This window comes from Dasypus novemcinctus, chromosome 5 (assembly GCF_030445035.2).
Source record: "Dasypus novemcinctus isolate mDasNov1 chromosome 5, mDasNov1.1.hap2, whole genome shotgun sequence".
NCBI lineage: Eukaryota > Metazoa > Chordata > Mammalia > Cingulata > Dasypodidae > Dasypus > Dasypus novemcinctus.
Window position 1 is genome coordinate 57,188,244 of NC_080677.1, and position 14,242 is coordinate 57,202,485.

Sequence of the window (14,242 nt, forward strand, 5' to 3'; positions counted from 1 at the left end):
AAACCAAATCAGTTATTGAATAAAAAATATAACAGTAATGAATTAAGTTGTTAATGTAGGAAAGGGTGTGAGGTGTGGGGAATGGGGCGTATGGGAATCCCTTACATTTTTTGAGCAACGTTTTCTAAGTATTTTTTTAAAAAATAAAAAAATATATTTAAAAAACTAAGATATATATCTATAACATATAACAATGCTAGGTTTATCGCGGTAATTCAAGAATGCTTTAACATCAAAAACACCTATTAATGTAATTAAAGAAGAAACCCTGTATGAATATTTAAATGGATGCAGAAAAATACTTCAGTGAAGTACAAAATCCATTCAGAATTAGGAAGAAAAAAAAAGGAGAGATAGTAGAGAGATGGCAGAGTAGGAAAACCCAGGAATCAGTCCCTCCATCAGAACAACTACTAAACAGGCAAGAACTGTCTGAATCAAATATTTCCAAACAGCAGATTTCAGTAGAACACTATACAGCATCCAGGTAAGAGCGGGTAAATTAGGTAAATATCAGTAAATTGTACTCTCCGTATGACAGTTACCATCACCTACTGATGGCTTTACTTATTGGGCAGGTGAAGAAAGCCAAGAAATAGGGAACCATGGAAGAGGCTACCCTTGCTAGCTCCTCCCTCATCCCTCTCCAGGGCAGTTTATAGCTGGTCAGTGTACTCATTATGCGTCCCTTGTCTTGTTCCAGGTGGGAAAACTGTCTGGGGAAAATTCTCCTCAGCATGTGCCATCTCCCAGAATTTGTCCTCCAGGTACAAGCAGCTTAAGACCATGAAAACAGTATAAGAAACTACTGAGGCAGACAGCCTAGGTCAAACGCTTACCAGTTTTAAGTCCTGCAGAGTATAGTAGAACACCCTGAAGAGGAAGAACATATACTTCCTGGGAAGTAGAGAAGACATTCAAACTCTGAAAACAGGAAAACCCCTAAGCCACAATCAAGCATAAGTTGAGGACAAGACACAGCCCAGAGAGACAGGGATGACCCTGTACTTTACTTTTGCCCTGGGCAGACCTTCCTGAAGGGAAGGCTGACACCCGAGAAAATCTGTCATATCACAAGCTGGTAACAAACTCAAGAAACAGACATCTCAGGATATAAATCACAGTAGTGACATTTTAAAATATTAAAATACATAATGGGCAACAAAAGACAGCAAGACAAACAAACAGGAATTATGGCCCATGCAAAGGAAAAGGATAAAAATCATGAAAACACCAACAAAGACGACTACACTGTGGACATACCAGACAAATACTTATTTTTAAACATATTTTTTATTTATTTTAAAAGACACATAGATTGCACAAGTACAGGGGACTCCCATATGCCCCACTCCCCACACCTCCCATCCTTCCCACTTTAACAATGTCCTTCAATAGCACGATATTCAGTGCAACTGATAAACACACTCTGGAGCATTGCCACACAGCATGAATTATAGTTTACACTGTAGTTCACACTCGCTCCCACTCCATTCCACAGGTTATGGCAGGATACACAATATCCTGTATTTGTCTTTTCAATCAGACAAATACTTGTAAAAAGTTATCTCCAATATGCTCCAGGAGATGAAGGAAAATACGGAGAAAGAACTAAAGGAAGTCAGGAAAATAATGAATAAATAATGAGAATCTTAATAAGTGAAAGAAATTAGAAAAAAAGAACAAACATACTGAACCACTAGAGTTGAACATGCTAAACGAAAAAAAAAATTCCCAAGAGAATTTCAACAGTAGATTGGAGCTCCAAGAAGAACCAATGAACTTAAAGACAAGACAACTGAAATGAGTCAGGATAAGTGACAGAAAGAAAAATAATTCTAAAGAGGGAAAGTAGCCTAAGATATCTGTGGGACACCAGCAAGTGCACCAATGTATGCATTATGGGAGTCCCAGAAGGAGAAAGGGCAAAGCAATATACAAAGAAATAAGGCAAAAAAACTCCCAACTTAGCAAAAGATGTAAATTTGAATATCCAAGAAGCCCAGAGAAAACCAAATAGGATTAAACTGAAGAAAAATATACCCCAACACATATTGCTCAAACTGTCAAATGCAAAGGACTCTGAATGCCCCAAGAAAAAAGCATCATGCCATGTAAAGGGAGTCCCAATTAGATTAAGTGCCAATTTCTCATCAGAAAACATGAAGGCAAGAAGGCAGGTGGTTGAAATACTTACAGTGCTGGAAGAAAACAACTGCCAACCAAGAATTTTATATCTAGTGGGACTTTCTTTTTAAAATGAGGGAGAGATTAACACATTCCCAGAGAAACATCACCACTAGACCTGCCCTAAAAGCAATGGTAAAGGAGTTCTTCCAACCGAAAGGAATGGCCACTAGACAGTAGTTAAAAGTGACATAAACAAATAAAGACATGCAGGAAAGGTAACCATTTGGATAATTATAAATGCCAGTAGTATTGTATTGCATTTTTTAGTATATACCAATTCTTACTTCTTACAAGTACTAAAATAAAAAAATTTAAAAAAAGAAAATTATTAACGTATGATTTTGGACATACAATGTACAAAGATGTAATTTGTAACAACTATCCAAGATAGATGGGGGATAAAGGGATACAGTATATACATATGCTATTGAAGTCAAGTTGGCATAAAATCACATCCAATTGTTATATATTTATGAGGTTAAATTTTAACCCCTGGATAACCAGAAGGAAACTACATTAATACCCAGATAGAAATGAGAAGTATAATACAAAAAATAAAATAAAATAAATATGAAAGTAGAAATTAAAAGAAGATTTGAGGGGATGAGGGTGAGGAGACGAGGGGTGGTGAGGGGGAACATGAATAGTTGAATAGTAAACCCAAAGGGCAGAAAACAATGCAAAATATTACATGTATAACTTCAATTTTGGTATCACTTGAGCATTATGTATGGGTTTCCCACGTTAGCTAACCTCCTAAATTTGCTATATGTATTCATTTCATTTAACATCTACTCCTCAAGCTCAGAAAATATTCCAGAAACTCTTCTAGGCATTGGGACTACAGTGCTGTACAAAGATTTTTTAAAATCCTATAAACAAAGCCACTGCATAGGAACTGTGATGAGTACATTGAGAGATGTGAGTAGGATGGTAGATGGGGTTGGTGGTGGTAATGTGGACTCAAGGCAATATCTCTTTGAAGATCAACTTGAACTAAATTCTAAAGGATAAGGAGGAAAGTGTATTTCACACATAGAAAAAGCAAATGCAATGTCCCTAGGTAGTAAAGAATTTAGCTTATTCCAGGAAGACACTGTGGCTGGAATATATTGAGAGAATGCTCTGAAGAGAGACCAGAGAATCAACACTGAACATACAGGGATTTATGGGCCACAATAGTTTGGTTTTTATTTAAAGGGCAGTTGAAATTGCTGAAGGGAAATGAATGATATAGTCCAATCTTCATGTTAAAAAGGATCACTCACCCTTGTGTGAGGAGGGGAAAAAGTCATTGCAACATGAAATGCAAAGGCCATTTGGAAAATCTTGCAGTTTCTGGTGGAAAATGCTGTTGTCTTAGATAAGGGTCTAGCAGGAGAAATGAAGAGCTTAAATTCAAGAAAAAGTTGGAGGTCCAGCCATTGTAAGGGGACACTCTGGTGGTTCATCAAAAAACTAACTATAGATCTGCCATATCACCCAGCAATTCCACTGCTAAGTATATACCCAGAAGAATTGAAAGCAAAGACACGAACAAATATATGCACACCAATGTTCATAGGGGCATTATGCACTATTGCCAGAAGTTGGAATCAACCCAAATGACCATCAATGGATGAATGGATAAATAAAATATGGTATATGTATACAATATAATATAACTCAGCTGTAAGAAGGAATAGAGTCCTAACACATGGGATAACATGATGAATCTTGAGGATCTTCTGTTGAGGGAAGCAAGCCTGGCATTGAAGGACAAATATTATATGACCTCTTTGATATAAATTAAGCAAATTGAGCCACTCAAGAGAGCTAGAGTTTGTAAAATAGGTTTACAGGAAATAGAAAAGGAAAAGTTTGTGAGCCAATGCCCATGCAGATGAAATCTATGATAAGGTAGAAGTGAGAAGTTGTGCAGTGAAGAGATATGACAGGGGTGTAGGGATACTACTAGGTTGGGCAGTGTAAGCTTGACAGGGGTAGGGTGGGGAGGATGGATTGGATGGTCCATGGAACTGGGAGGAGGATGGGGTGGGGAATCAGGTGAACACTGAAGATTGATGGGTATATAGTTGAAATTACAATGTTGAGAAAATTCTTTTGGCAATATAAAGGGTTATTGGTTTAGGGTGTTGGATGGGAGGGGGGCATTTGGGACAGTGCACACCTGGGGCAGTCTTCTAGAGAAAGTACAAGTGATCATTTTATCAAAGTGTGTTGTATCAGTGAGGGGAGACCCACATAATGAGTGGGAAGGAGTTGGACTCCCATACTAGGGAGGCCCCATATGTTCTCAAACAGAGGAGAGGATGTCTCTCAAGAGCATGGGTGATTCCTAATAGGGGAGAACAGACTAGTATGTCAAGCCCTCAGAGTTGTGGCAAGTATCTACAAATCTTGTCCTTCAAGGAATGAAGGCCAGCGGTCGCTGTGGGCCCCAAGGGGAGAGGGGAGGAAGAATAGAAGAGATGGAAGAGGGGCTAGTTAGGGGGCAATGTAAGTGTTCTGCATGATCTTGCAATGATGGACTCAGGCCATGTGAAACCTCATCAAAAATTTATCGAAGTATATAGTCTGAAATGTAAACCACTGACCATGGTTAGTACCTAAGTTTCAATACTTGTACATCAGGTGTCACAAATGTACCATCTACATGTAAAAAAGGTTATTAATAGGGAAGGGGGGAAAAGGTGAGGATGCTGAGTATATGAGAGTCCCCTATAGTCTGTATGTGACTTTACTATGCCCTAAAACTTCTCTGAAGACAAGATGAAAAAAGACACTGGGGAAAAAAATGGAAGAAACTGCCACTGCACATATAGGATATTAGACATTACAGTGATGAAAGGCAAAACAAAAGAAAAAGGATTTTTTAATATTTTTCATTTTTATACCCCAATTTTTTTTAACTTTATTTTAGTTTTAGTTTTTCTAAGTTATTTTGTATTTTATTTCTTATGTGTAAACCTATCATTGTTATCTCATTTTCCTATTATTTTAATTTGGCAATATTCTTGGCTTCATTTTTGAAGATTTAGATCACAGAAGGGTTACAATTATTGCAGGAGAGGGTCACTGGTGTGGTGTGTCAGTGATGCAGGATACATGGGAGAAAGTTCACCTGGGCATACATATAAGGTATATAAATGTGCTCAAATGTCCATGGGACATTGTCCAGTGGGTAGAGATTCACAACAACCAAAGAACATTGAATTCCCATCCTGGGGTGCTCTGCCACATAATCTAATGGAACAGCAACAATCCACCAAGTATAGGGGCAATGCACAGTGAAGAAGGATGGTCCTCTATTGTGCTCTTGATATTGACAACTATGCTGATGAGCCTTTTGCTCTTGAAATTGCAATTTAGCCTAATCTCTCTAAGCCAAACTCAGCATATAAATGCATTACCTTCCCCCCAGCATGGCACATGACTCCTTGGGATGAGCTTCCCTGGCACAGAGGGATTACTACCAAGCACTGGCTGGTGATGCAACTGGAAAAAGATCTTTAATGAAATGGGGAAAAGGTAGACAAATGAGTTTATATGGCTAAGAGACTTCAAAGTGAGTCAAGCGGTCACCAGAGAGGTAAACACTTATGTATGCACATCTCAGCAGGATCTCATAGAATGCCAAAGTAGATATTACCCCAAATAGTGGAGCTCCTTAGGGCTCTGTAGACACTCAGGTCCTATTGTCATGGCATAGCTCTGGAGTTTGGTGCCTTGCCAGTGGCCCTACTTTGGAATTTGTGCTCCCAAGTGGGACAGAGTTGAACTCAGATATGACTAGTCTATTCATGTCTCTTTTGTCCCTTTTTTTGAACTTATAGTTGGTTCTAGAGTTGGTAGGTGTATGTCCAAGAGATTTAAATCTCTGGGCTCTCCATGTGTCAGCTGGACCCTGAGCTCAGCGGAGTTGCAACACCTACTCTCCAGTTCATTGGACTCACCGAGGACAACGAACAAGGAGGTGTGGATGGACAATGACTATACCAAGGAATCAAAAAAAGTCTACAACTGCAAGCAAGAGAGTCCCATCCATCAGTCATATATGATCGAAGCCCCATCTGAATTAGAGGTGGAATGGGCATCACCATCCCAGAATCCTCAGGATTGGGGAATAAAACATGGACTAGAGTGGACTTACTGGTATTCTATTATAGACTTACTGTGATTCTAGGAATGGAAGAAATTGTATCATTGATGTGGAGACAGTGGCCACTGGAGGTGCAGAAGTCAGGGAAATGGAAAAAGAGGTATGATATGGAGGCATTTTAGGGACTTGGAATTGTCCTGAATGACATCGCAAGGACAAATACAGGCCATTATATATCCAGCCATAACCTACAGAAATGAGTGTGAGAAAGTGTAAACTACAATGTAAACTATAACCCATGCTGTGTGGCAATGCTCCAGAATGTGTTCATCAATTGCAATGAATGGACCATACTATGAAAGAAGTTGTTAATGTGAGGAAAAGTGGGAGGTATGGGGAATAGGGCATATGGGAATCCCTTATATTTTTTATGTAGCATTTTATGTAATCTAATTATCTTTTAAAAATAAGTAAAAAATATATATAAAAAATACATAAAATCAAAGTTAAGACATGGTGACAGATTGGATATCATTGATGAGGAAAAAGAATACATTAAGACGGACTCCTGATATTTTTGTTTCAAACACCAGTGTGGTAGCCAAGTCTGGACATCCAGCCAAAGTCAGTACTGGAGCTTTAAACTGGTGTGCCAATTGGTGTGTAGCATCAAGACTGCAATAAGACAGTGCTACGGAAGAATTAATCAAGTTTGGTTACAAAAGCACGGATACCTTCCACTGACTGTCCCCAGGATGCCTGTGCTGCACTCTGTGGAAACCATGTAGTCAACCCTAGCTGCCACGCAGTGGTTCTGTGACATTAGCATGACAGGAGAAGTGGACAGAAATACAACTGACTGGATGAAGAAATCTCAATGTGGTGTACCTGACCAGATAAGAGGTAGCTCCAAAGTTAATATTCATTGAAAGCAATACATATTAACAAGACAGAAGTGTCAGCACAAACACATTATTTACAGTTGGTTGTCCTTTATTGTTGCATCTTCAAAAAATGAAGGATAATTAAGGGGTATGAGTTTCTTCCAACCTGGAGTGATAATTGCTGTTAATGCAGATGTTCATATTTATTCATTAATTCATAGAACAGTTTCTTATTGAGTCCCACTATGAACATAGCATAATGCTAGGCACTGGGGATATAGCAATAAATAAAACATGAGGACCCTCATAGAATTTACCATCATCTGGAGAAGCTAAGCAGTCATATAACCATGATTCTTGGTATGAAAGGGAAGGAAAAAGATACAATCAAAATATAAAACTATGACTCCAGAAAACAAAACAAAAAAAGTCTCCTTAAATAACTGAGCTTTCAGCTGAGACCCAGAGGATTAAAAAGAACTGGATAGACCAAGGGGCAAGAAAAAAGGATGGATACTTTGGGGAAAAGCAAGGGTGTCAGGAACAATCCCCATCAAATTACATGAATAGAATAAAAATTTTTAGAGCTCATTCTTTGTATTAGTAGCCCTTTATGAACACTTAGAGAAAAAATTTAAAAATACATTCAGGCCAACCCTGATAAAAATGGTATAGTAAGAATCTTAGGGCTCTTACCCCTTACAGAAAATTTGAACAACCAGAAATAACTGGCAGAAACATCTTTCTCAAAGCTCCAGAAAACACTTCAGGACTACAGCAACAGGGTAAGCACTGAATCAAGAGACAGGTCACTTAAAAACAGTAAGATCCCATGGTGCCTTGGATGGCCTTTCCCCATACCCCTCACAGGTGTGGCAGAGAACTGGCTCCTATACCCAGTGCAGACATCTAGGCCAGGTTCCAGAGGGAGCAGAGTAACCCTCACGTACATACTGGGAGCATGTATGTCTGGTCCAATCTGCCTGGTGGGGACCTACGGACTCACTGTCCTAGAACTTGCATGTGTAAAAGGTCACTCACAAAGCACTCCTATAGAATGCTGTAGGACAGCAGTCAAGTCATGCTGCCTGGGGCAAGGTATTTCTGGCTATAGGATATGCAGAGCAGTGTCTGGAACTGTGAAGAAACTTTGGGAACAGGGGATATTTGGAACCATATATAAATAGTTGAATTCCTAGGGCCAAACATGTATGCCCAAGGAAAGACTCATGTGGGGCAAAGACTGACCTCTACACTTTGGCCTGGATCTATTCTTTAAAGTCATTTTATGGACAAGTTCTGAAGGAGAGAACTCACACAGGTCAACCTGTAAAGACTGGAAAAGTTTTTTCTTTTATTCCTCTCTTTTCTTGTTATTTTTTGTTAGCTCCTTGCATTCAAGGAAAGTATGTGATAATACTAGCAAGATACAAGCATAGGGAATGGATGGCTCAGATTCTAAATTCCAAGGATAACACCTTAAAATATCAAAATACCCAGGTTTCAACTAAAGATTACAATACATATCAAGAAACAGAAAGTGATGGCTTGGCAAAGGAGAAGATTAGAAACCATCATTGACGAAGATCAGACCTGGGACATTCCAGATAAAGACTTAAAAATGGTCCTATATGTGCTCAAAGAGCTAAAGGAAAATATGACAGACAACTATAAGAAATCAGGAAAATGATAGGTGAACACAAAGACAATGCCAATAGAGATGGAAATTAAGAAAAAGAACTAAAAAGAGCTGAGGAGTACAGTAGCGGAAATTAAAAATTCCACAGAAGGGTTCAACAGCAGATTGGAAATGGTATAACAAAGAATCAGTGAACTTGTAAATAAGACAATTGAAATCATCGTGACAGAAGAGCAGAAAGAGGAAAGAATGAAGAAAAGTGAACAAAGTCTGAATAACCTGTGGATGGAACACCACCAAGTGTGCCAATATATACATTGTGGGAATCCCAGAAGGAGAAGAAAGAAAGAAAGCAGCAAACAGAATAGTCAAAGAAATAATGGCTGACAACCTTGAAAATTTAATGAAAGACATGAATACACATATCCAAGATGCTCAATGAACTTCAAATAGGACAAACCCAAATAGACCCAAAACATGCCATGTTATAACCAAACTGTTGAATGCCAAAATAAAGAGAGAATTCTAAAAGCCACAAGAGAGGAGCAACATGTCACATACAAGAGAGGCAATATAAGATCAAGTATCAATCAGAAATCATGGATGCAAGAAGGCAGTAGGAAGACATATTTATAGTGCTGACAGCAAAAATTTCCAACCAAAAATTTTATATCCAGCAAAACTGTCCTTCAAAATTGAGGGAGGGATTAACCACATTCCCAGATAAACAAAAACTGAGGAAATTTGTCACTATTAGACCAGCCCTATAAGAAATGCTAAGGGGAGTTCTGCAGGTTGAAAGGAAAGGACACAATTCAATTGACTCAAGCGATATGAAGAACTAAAGACTTCAAGTAAAGATAATGACATGGGTAAATACAAATACAAGTACTATTATATTTTCAATTTATAAAACCACTTCTTAATTCCTATAGGCCCTAAAAGGCAAATACATAAAATATAATCAATTGTTCTGGGCACATAATGTAAAAATATGCAATTTTTATGGAAGAAATTATATCATTGATGTTGAAACAGTGGCCACTGGAGGTGCTGAAGTCAGGGAGAGGGAAAAAGAGGTTTGAGCATTGACAGATACAGGCCATTATATATCCTGCCAAAACCTATAGAATTGAGGGGGAGAGAGTATAAACTACAATGTAAACTATAATCCATGCTATGCGGCAACGCTCCAAAATGTGTTCCTCAATTGCAATGAATGTACCACACTAATGAAAAAAGTTAATGTGGTGAAAAGTGGGAGGTGTGGGAAGTGGGGCATGTGGGAATCCTTTTTATTTTTTTATGTAACATTTTATGTAATCTATCTTTTTAAAAATATTTTTAATAAAATAGAAAAAAAATGCAATTTTTGACAAGAACTACACAAAGGTGGGAAGATGGAGTGGTATAGGTCTCAAAGCAAATGAGATTGTTATAGAGTTAGGATGTTAAATTTAAGCCCTATGGTAACCACAAAGAAACTATCAGAGAATATGCAAACTCATGGAGGCAAAAAACTAGAGTACAGGTTACAAGGGTTGGGAGAAGGAGCAATGAGAAGTTAATGCAAAATGAATGTATTGTTCTGTTTGGGGTAAAAGAAATGTCTCAGTAATGGATGGTGGGGAGGGTGCTACAACACTGCAAATGTGATTACTCCTACTGAATGGTAAACCTGGGAGGAGTGCCAATGGGAAAATTTATGTTGTAAATGTTTGAACTTATGAACCTTGTTCTTGTGAAATTGAACCTTGGCCTAGTAATATGTGTTGCCTAAGAGTTAACTGCTGAAGGCCCAAATGTGGCCTCTCTCTAAGCCAAACTCAATAAATAAATTCACTGCCTTCCCCCTGACATGGTACATGACTCCCAGGGATAATCCCTCCCACTGAGGGATTAATACCAAGTACGGTACATCTGGAGCAATATCTAGACCAAATGGGAGAAATATTTAATGCAAATGAGTTTTCATGGCTAAGAGATCATTCCAGAGGTTACACATATGCATGTCCCAGAAAGGATGTCACTTCTGCCATAGTAATCAGTGTCTTAAGTGGGGGTGCTCCTGGGTACTCTAGAAGATCTAGACACTATACACACGGCGCACAACGTTAGGAAACTGGCACCCCTTCGGTGGATCTTACCTTGGAATATATGATAACCCATCTACCCCAGAGTGTCAGAGTAAGACTCATTTATAATTGTCCTACACGTGGATCTTTTGCCCCATTTATTTGAACCTATGTTAGCACTATACTCATTAAATATATATCCTAGAGACCTAATCTTGTGCCAGGTGAGCCGTGAATCTCAGCACAGTTGCAGCCAACACATACTCCCCAGTTCATCAGACTCACCCAGGACAACTAACAAAAGGATGGTGATGGACAACATCCAACCCAAGAAGCAGATAGTATCTTCAACTGCACGCAAGAGCAATTCCATCCATCTGCCCCACGGGATCTAAGCCCCCTCACAATCAGAAGCAGAGTAGGCATCACCATCCCCAAATCCTTAAGATAGAGGAATGAACACATGTAAGGGGGGAATGCAACTTTAGACCAAAGTAGACATTATTTTTATAGTAATGAAAAAACTTAGAATACTGATATAAAGGCAGTGGTTTTCAGAAGCTCTGAGGGGAGGGAGAGGGAACAACAGGAGTAATATGGGGCATTTCTGAGACACTAGAATTGTTCTGCATGATATTACAATGATGAATACCAGCCATTATACATTTTATCAAAACCTGTAAAATTGTGTGGTGCCAAGTATAAGCCATAATGTAAACTATAGACCATGGTTAGCAGCAATGTTTCAATACGTTTTCATCAGTTGTAACAAATGCACACTAGTGAATGATATTAATGGGGAAATTGTAGGGAGGGTGGGGTATATATTTTCAATGTAATATGTATGTAATCTAAATCTCCTTTAAAAATAAAGAAAAAATTAAAAAAAAAAAAAAAAGAAGAAAGAGAAACTAAAGAGATAATGATAGGGTGGCGGACTTGGCCCAGTGGTTAGGGCGTCCATCTACTATATGGGGGGTCTGCGGTTCAAACCCTGGGCCTCCTTGACCCATGTGGAGCTGGTCCATGTGCAGTGCTGATGCGCTCAAGGAGTGCCGTGCCATGCAGGGGTGTCCCCCACATAGGGGAGCCCCACATGCAAGGAGTGCACCCCATAAGGAGAGCCACCCAGCATGAAAGAAACTGCAGCCTGCCGGAATGGCACTGCACACACGGAGAATTGACGCAACAAGATGACACAACAAAAAGACACACAGATTCCCGTGCCGCTGACAACAACAGAAGTGGACAAAGAAGAACATGCAGCAAAATGAACACATAACAGTCAACTGGGGGGGAGGAGAGGAAGGGGAGAGAAATAAATGAAAAGAAAAATCTTTAAAAAAAAAGATATACTGACAATCAAATGCAATACATGTTACTAGATGGGATGTATGAATGAAGGAGAAAAAGTTAAAAAGGACGTTACAGGGACATTAAAAAAAAATGGGAGAAGTGGATGTGGCTCAAGTGATAGGGCTTCTGCCTACCATATGGGAGGGCCTAGGTTCAATCCCTGGGCCTCCTGCTTAAAAAAAAGAAAGCATGTCTGCACAGCAAGCCAGTGTCCACGCAGCAAGCCAGTGCCCGCATCAGTGAGTCATACAGCAAGATGACACAAGAAAAGAGAGACAAAGGGGAGGGTCAAGGTGAAGCACAGCAGAAACCAGGAACTGAGGTGGCACAGGTGACAGAGAACCTCTCTACACATCAGAGATCCCCAGGATCGAATCCTGGTGACTCCTAGAGGAGAGAAAATGAGAAGACAAAAAAAGAGAAACAGATACAGAAGATGACACAGCGAATGGACACAGACAGCAAAAACAGCAGGGCAGGGCAAGGGGAGGGAAGAGGGGAAAAACGGAGTAAAGAATGTAAGCTTTACATCAATGTTAAAGTTCTTGAATTGATAAGTGCATTATATAAATGAATATATCCTTGTTTATAGGAAATATATATTGAAGTAGGTGATCAAGGATTATGATATGTGCAATCTGCTCTCCAATGTTCAAGAAATAAATGATAGATAATTAGGTAGATAGGCAGACAGACAGATGACTAGACAGAGTGATGATAGATGACAGACAAAATGATTGATAGTTAGGTACAAAGGTGGCAACATGTTTAAATTGGTGAATCTGGGTGTCTGGGGGGATGAGTAATGTTGGAGTTCTCTGAATTTGATTTTTATTATTTTTTGCAACTGTCCTGTAAAGTTTGAAATTATTTCAAAATAAAGAAGTTTTTTTAAAAAAAAAGACTTGAGGAGCAAAAAAGATATAAGATTTACAAGAACTAAACAGCAAAGTGACAAAAGGAAGTACTTGATTATCAGCAGCAACTTTAAATGTAAATGATTAACACCCAAAAGTAAGTAGTGTATATAAACTAGCAATGAACAATCAAAAGAAGAAATCAAGAAAAATTCCATTTACAACAGCAACTAAAATAATCAAATATCTAGGAATAAATTTAACCAAGGATGTAAAGGATTTATACACAGAAACTACAAAACATCGCTAAAAGAAATCAAAGACCTAAATAAATGGAAAGACATTCTGTGTTCATGGATTGAGAGACTAAATATTGTTATGATGTCAATTCTACCCAGAATGATTTACAGAGTCAACACAATCCCAATCAAAATTCCAACCATCTTTTTTTTCCTTTTTTTTTTTTTTTTGTAGAAATCGAAGAGCCTATCTTCGAATTTATATGGAAGAATAAGGGTCCCAAATAGCCAAAGACACCTTGAAAACAAAGAATGAATTGGGAGGACTCACACTTCCCAGTCTTAAAATTTATTACAAAGCCACAGTAACCAAAACAGCATGGTACTGGCATAAGGGAAGATATTATAGACAAAGGAAATTGAATTGAGAGCTCAAAAATCAACCCTCACATTTATGTCCAAATAATTTTTGACAAGGAGGCAAAGACCAGTCAATTGCAAAAAAAATAGTCTCTTCAAAAAATGGTTCTAAGAAAACTGGATCTCTATTTGCAGTGGGATGAGGTGGATCCATATCTCAAACCATATACAAAAATTAACTCAAAATGGATCAAAGACCTAACAGTAAATGCCAAAACTCTATAACTCACGGAAGAAAATGCATGGAAGTATCTCCAGGACCTTGTGGTGGGCAATGATTTCTCAGACTTTACACCCAGATCATAAGCAACAAAATAAAATATAGATAAGTGGGACCTCAAAGAGCTCAAAGGACTTTATCATGAAAGTAAAATGAAAACCTACAAAATGAAAAATATTTAGAAACCATAAATCCAATAATGGCCTAATATACTGAATATATGTAAAGAAATCCTTCAACTGAACTATAAAAAAGTGAAC

At 38.4% G+C, this 14,242-nt stretch overlaps 1 protein-coding gene across 7 annotated transcripts in view; it reads right to left on the reverse strand.

Moving 5' to 3' along the window:
* The window catches only part of PPP1R9A (protein phosphatase 1 regulatory subunit 9A), a 459,269-nt gene that overhangs the window by 400,902 nt on the left and 44,125 nt on the right, over positions 1-14,242 (reverse strand). The window lies entirely within an intron of this gene.